This window comes from Oryctolagus cuniculus, chromosome 7, assembly GCF_964237555.1.
Source record: "Oryctolagus cuniculus chromosome 7, mOryCun1.1, whole genome shotgun sequence".
In the NCBI taxonomy this organism is placed as follows: domain Eukaryota; kingdom Metazoa; phylum Chordata; class Mammalia; order Lagomorpha; family Leporidae; genus Oryctolagus; species Oryctolagus cuniculus.
The window spans coordinates 155,896,234-155,903,067 of NC_091438.1; positions in this window are offsets into that span (position 1 = coordinate 155,896,234).

A 6,834-nucleotide genomic window follows, 5' to 3' on the forward strand; every position below is an offset into this window, starting at 1 on the left:
CGCTGTGGTCACAGGCAGCGAGGGGGTGGGGCAAGAGGGCAGGAGACCAGGAGCCGCTCACTCTGGGCTTGGAGCTTCATGTAAGGATCCTAGGTTTTAACCTCAGCCTGCAGTAGCTGTTCAGGATTTTAATCAAGGACGCAACATGATCAGGTTTCTAGTTCAAAAACTATCTGGGGGCTGGCATTACAGCACAAACGATTAGGCTGCTGCCTGCGATGTTGGCATCTCTTATAGGAGTGCTGGTTCCAGCCCGGTTGCTCTGCCTCTGATGCGGCCCCTTGCTAATGTGCCTGGAAAGGCAGTGACTGGTGACCCACGTGCTTGGGCCTCTGCCACCCACATGGGAGTCCTGGATGGACTTTGGGGTCCTGGCTTCAGCACTTTACAAACTATTTATTTATTTGAAACAGAGGGAGAGAGAGAGAGAGAGAGAGAGCGAGCGAGAGAGAGAGTCTTCAATCTGTTGGAAGATCTTCCATCTCCCTAACACGCAGGACAGGGCCAGGCTGAAGCCAGAAGCCGGGAACTCCAACGTGGTCTCCCGCATGAGTGCAAGGACTTGGGCCATCTTCTGCTGCCTTCCCAGGCACATTAGCAGAAAGCTGGATTGGAAGTGGAGCAGCCAGGACTCGAACTGGAGCCCATATGGGATGCCGGCACTGCAGACAGAGGCTTAACCTACTACGCCATAGCTCCAGCCCCATCATGGTGCTTTTTCAGTCATGAGCAGGTGTGTGCCTGTGCAGCTCAGCAAATACCTGAGTTGTTCAACGTGCAAGCTCCCAGCTAAGGGTGAAAACGTGACGCCACTCTGCCTTCTTGTTTCAGCCTTCGTACCACAAACCAAGCTCCTCGTGGAGAACTATCCAGTGCCTTGGTTTTTGCATTTTTCATGGTTTAAAATGAGCTCCAATGAGGATGATGTTGTGGTGCAGCAGGTTAAGCCACTGCTTGCAACTCTGGCATCCCACATGAGCGCAGGTTCAAATCCCAGCTGCTACTCTTCCATTCCAGCCCCCTAGTAATGCGCCTGCGAAAGCAGCAGAAGATGGCCCAAGTCCTTGGGCCCCTACATCCACACGGGAGACCTGGAAGAAGCTCTTGTCTTTTGGCTTCAGCCTGGCACAGCCCCAGCCGTTGCGGCTATTTGGAGAGTGAACCAGTTGATGGAAGAGGTCTCTTTGTGTCTCTCCCTCTCACTGTGACTAAGCTTTTCAAATAAATAAATAAATCTTTAAAGTGAGCTCCAAGTGTAGTACTGAAGTGATGTATGGGGCTACCATAAAATGCAAGAAGCTTGAGATGTGTCTTATGGAGAAAAATGCATGTGTTAGACAAATTTCCAGGCACAAGTCACAGGGCTATTGACTGCTGGCTGTGAGGCTGGTGTTAATAAATCAGCAGTAAATGCGGGATTTTCAAGGTGTTCATGGAAAGCCAGTGTCATGAGATGGCAGATCTGTTTTTCAAATGTCTCTGCACAAAAATACCCCCCTACCGACGTGTACACATGGCTGAACAGGATCCAGTTTGAGGCACGAAGAAAGAAACAACATCACATTTTTTTAAAAGATTTGTTTTGGGCCAGCGCCGTGGCTCACTAGGCTAATCCTCTGCCTTGCGGCGCCGGCACACCGGGTTCTAGTCCCGGTCGGGGCGCCAGATTCTGCCCCGGTTGCTCCTCTTCCAGGCCAGCTCTCTGCTGTGGCCAGGGAGTGCAGTGGAGGATGGCCCAAGTCCTTGGGCCCTGCACCCCATGGGAGACCAGGAGAAGCACCTGGCTCCTGCCTCCGGATCAGCGCGGTGCGCCGGCCGCAGCGCGCCAGCCGTGGCGGCCATTGGAGGGCGAACCAACGGCAAAGGAAGACCTTTCTCTCTGTCTCTCTCTCTCACTATCCACTCTGCCTGTCAAAAAAGGTAGACTTACAAAGAGGCAGAGGCAGAGAGAGGTCTTCCACCTGCTGGTTCACTCTCCAGATGGCCACAACGGCCGGAGCTGGGCCGATCCAAAGCCAAGAGCTTCTTCCAGGTCTCCCATGCGGTGCAGGGGCCCAAAGACTTGGGCCATCTTCTACTGCTTTCCCAGGCCATAGCAGAGAGCTGGGTCTGAAGTGGAGCAGCCGAGAATTGAACCCACGCCCATATGGGATGCCGGCATTGCAGGTGGTGGCTTTACCCACTATGCCACAGCACCGGCGCTTTTTTCCCCGAGGACACAGAAGTGAAGTGACCTCACTGCCAGGTGTAAGTATGGAGTTAAGGAATGCATAATGCATATATTATTTTTAAATTATTTATTTATTTATTTACTTGAAAGGCAGAGTTACACACACACACACAGGGAGAGAAAGAGACAGAGATCTTCTGCCCATTGGTTCATTCCCCAAGTTGTCACAACAGCCAGGGCTGGGCAAGTCGAAGCCAGGAGCCAGGAGCTTCTTCTCAGTCTCCCACCTGGGTACAGAGGCCCAAGGACTTGGGCCATCTTCCACTGCTTTTCCAAGGTGCATTAGCAGGGAGCTGTATTGGAAGTGGAGCAGCTGGGACTCAAACCAGCACCTGTATGGGATGCCAGCACTGCAGGCAGCGGCTTTACCTGCTACGCCACAGCGCCAGCCCCGGGCAACTTTTTCATAGCTACAGTAGGAACACCAACAACTTGTCTTCACTTTGCAGGGGGCATTTAACCATGTCCTAGACCACCGCACCCTAGAACCTTGGCTCCTGAGTTCGCTGTGGGATTTACCCCTCGCTTCCTGATTTGCATATATGCCTCTGAGGGGTCTGCATCGTTATCCATCCACTGCCACGCGGTGGCACGTCCACTCTCCACTACTCACCCTGTGAAAAGAGGGCCTTTCCTGCACTTGCTAAGCTGTGTCAGCAGAGGGCGCTAGAAGGACACCAGAGGAGGGAGGCGTTGGTCTTCCTGGTTCCACCTTGGTCCTCGGCTCAGGGCAGCAGGTGGCTTCCCAGTGCCCAGCTCCTGCAGCCGCGGTGTGTCCGATGCCCGTCTTCTGTGCCTTCCCCACCACCGCTGCGCACTGCAGCCCCATGCGAACCACGTCCCGATGCCCTCGCACAACCTGCAGCCGGTTCCCAGGGGCAGCTGCCTCATGGGGGTCTCCCCTTGCACCCCAGAAAGCAACATCTCAGGAAAACTTGGGAGCACAGAACTTCGCTGCTCCGTGAGCCCCGGCTGCCCCCCACCGTCTCTAATGAGGTCAGGATTTCGGCCCCAGGGCAAACAGCTGTTCCGCGGAGCCCCTTAAGTTCTCTTTCTCTGCTCCTGGCCCAGCGCCTGCTGCCCCAGCCTCTGCTACAGTCAATATGCTCTTTGTATTAAGCTTTCCCTGTTCCGATTACCGTGTGGCTCTGCCTCCTGGTGGATGTCGCCTGGTAGAGTGGATGCCAGAAGTGGTACTTGGGAGAGAAACCGGGACACAGAACTTGGGGACGGAGCTGGCCACACCCTTGGGCTTCCAGCAGGGTGTTCTTTGCCCCTTGGGAATGGGCTGCCAGCCACATGTGGCACGCAGTGGCAGCACGATGAATCAAACTACCACCTGTGGTGGGTGTGAAGGACGTGCCCACGGAACTGTGCGCTCCGGGCATCCGAGTGGCCACTGCCGTGGGCCCCTGGGCAGCAATGAGGACCAGAAAGACTTTGGCGTGGGGTTGAGGTCCTGAGTGTGCAGAAACACAGGGGAAAAGGGCCAATGTGGACATGTGCCTCCCTGCTCGGGTCACTGAGAGCCCGGACGTCCCAACAACAGCCCCACCGCATTGTCCCAGCACCGGCTGTTGCTGAAACTCGGGTTGTGAGTCACGGCAGTTTAATCCAGAGCCTCCCAGGTTCCCTGTGCGAAAGGCTGGGCACTGACAGGGAACGAAGGGGTTCCTGGAACTCCGAGTTGGGGTCGTATGTTTGAATTTAGAGAGAAGTGGAAATCTGGAATTCCCATGTCAGCCTGACCCGCTGTTAGGAGCAGAGGAGTGTGCCGGCCCATGTCCAAGGACGCCAATCTTCTCCTTCCGCTTGTTAAACCAACCCCCCCCCCCCCCGCCATAACCTCACCCTCCCACTCCTCAAGAACCAATCAGAATTACCCGTTGTAGCAATCTGACCCAGGATCGCTATCTAATCTGGGGCTGGCTTGTGGCTCAGCAGGTTAACCCGCCTCCTGTGACACTGCATTCCTCTTTGGAGTCCAGGTTCAAGTCTCCGCTGCTCCACATCCAACCCAGCTCCCTGCTAATCTGTCTGGGAAAGCAGCAGAAGATGCCCCAAGCGCTTGGGCCCCTGCCACCTATGCGCAAGTTTTGGATGGAGTTCCAGGCTCCTGGCTTTGGCCTGGCCCTGCCCCAGCAGCTGTGGCCGTTTGGAAAGTGAATCAGCAGATCAGTGATTTTCATTCTCTCTCTCTCTCTCTCTCTCTCTCTCTCTCTCTCTGTGTGTGTGTTTCTTCCTCTCGCTGTGTGTTACTCTATCAAATCAATAAATTAATCTTTTTTAAAAAGAATTGCAAGACTTTGATAATATGTAGCAATAAAAGCCTGAGAAAATAAGGAGTGGATTTTTTAATAATAACCATTTTTTAAGTCTACACTGCAGTGGTATTAAGTATATTCAAGAGTAGATTTTAAAGGGCCAGCGCTGTGGTGTACTGGGTTAAGCCACCACCTGCAGAACTTGCATCCCTTATGGGCACCGGTTCAAGTCCTGGCTGCTCCACTTCATATCCAGCTCTCTGTTATGGCCTGGGAAAGCAGTAGAAGATGGCCCAAGTCTTTGGGTCCCTGCTCCCACATGGGAAACCTGGATAAAGCTCCTGGATCCTGGCTTCGACTGGCCCTGCTCCAGCCATTGTGGCCATTTGGGGAGTGAACTGGTAAATGGATTCTCTCTCTCTCTCTCTCTCTCTCTCTACCTCTGCCTCTCCCTCTCTGTATCTCTACCTTTCAAACAAATAAATAAGTCTTTTTAAAAGGTGGATTTTAAGCACAATGCACCAAGGAGGACAAACTAAAACAAAAACCGAGGAAGAATTCATCTGTCCTAGGGGTGGGGAACCCTTTCCTGCCAAGGGCCATTGGATACTTGTGACATCATTTGCTGGCCATACGAATTATCGACTTGAAAATGAGCCTGCTACAGATTCATGGGATTGCAAGTTCCGCCTGCAGGTGCCTGGGCAGGGCCAGACCCAGCGATTACCAGGCCTTACACAGCCTGCGGGCAGGATGCCCCCCCCCCCCCGCGCTTAATGCTTAGGCCTTTGGGGAGCGTTCAACACCTGCATGAAGGTCCAGGCACAGCCAGGAAGGACCCTGTGTCCTTGCTTCACGTTTAGATCTTTAAAAAAAAATCTACTGGGGCTGGCGCTGTGGCTCAGCGGGTTAAAGCCCCGGCCTGCGGCACCGGCATCCCTTATGGGCACCAGTTTGAGTCTCAGCTGCTCTACCGCTGATCCAGCTCTCTGCTATGGCCTCGGAAAATAGTAGAAGAAGCCCCAAGTCCTTGGTCCCCTATACTCGTGTGGGAGACCTGGAAGAAGCTCCTGATTCCTGGCTTCAGATCAGCTCAGCTCTGACTTTTGTGGTCATTCGGGAAGTGAACCAGAAGATGGAAGACCTCTCTCCTCTCTCTCTCTGGCTCTCCCTCTCAGTAATTCTGTCTTTCAAATAAATGAAATAAATCTTTATTTGAAAGGCAGAACAACAGAGGGAGAGAGAGAAGACAGAGCGAGAGGTCTTCCATTCCCTGCTTCACTCTCCAAATGGCTGCAACAACCAGGGTTGGCCCAGATTGAAGCCAGGAGCCAAGAACTCCGTCCTCTTCTCCCACATGGGTGGCAGGGGCCCAGGCACCTGGGCCTCCCCCTGCTGTCTTCCCAGGCACATGAGCAGGCAGTTTAAATTTCCCTCCAAGTTCTCCCTGAAGGGCTCTGTAGCTGTTAACCACAGTGCGCGTGCACAGGAATAAAGCAAAGACTCGAATTTCCCAGGAGCATGAGCACGAATCCCGAGGACCAGCGATGCTGCTGTGGCTCCCCCCATCGCATGGGGATTCCGCGGTCGGGCGACAGACAAAGCACGCCTGGAGCAGGCACCACTGATTCTCGAAGCAGGTGTCTGTGATACGCCTGGTGCCTGAAGCGCCGTGGAGCTTGACAAAAGCCGATGCTGGCTCTGACCAAAGATTGAGGAGGGTCCTTGTGGGAGGAGGGGCCACGTAGGAGGCCTTGCACCTCCCCTCCCTGCTGAGAGAGTCAGAAACAGAGCTACAACCCCCCCCCCGGGGGGGGAGGGGTCTGCAGAGATGAAGACCGCCGGGGACTCGGGTGAATTCACTGGCTGGGCTCGCAGCGTGGAGGACCTCTGGGGGCGATCCTAGACTCTCTCCCGCGCCGGCTCCTGTTGCAGCTGCTCTCCTGGTTCGACCGGAGGAAGAAACGCAGGCCGGCCCTGGCCTTTGGGCAGCAGGTGGTGCCTCTTCCTCCCCACCGTGCGGAAGGACCGCAGCAGTCACGGCCTCTACCTGCGCGCGGCCGCAGTGCAGCTTCGCCGTCTTAGCCCAGGACTGGGCCAGCTCTGCTTTCTACACTCGCGCAGTGTACAAGAGCTCCAGACCGCGAGCTTCCTGCAGGCACCGCCCTGGCCCACTACAGCCAGGCCCGCGCGCCCATTGGATCAAAGGCGCAGAAACAAGCCAGTGTTGTACATGTTGTGTGAGCCGGGGTCCACGCAGAGACGGGGCGTCCCAGAGAGCAGGACCCGTCCCGGCCTGCAGCACAAGATCCAGAGGTCACCTTAGAGGTCATGGCCACA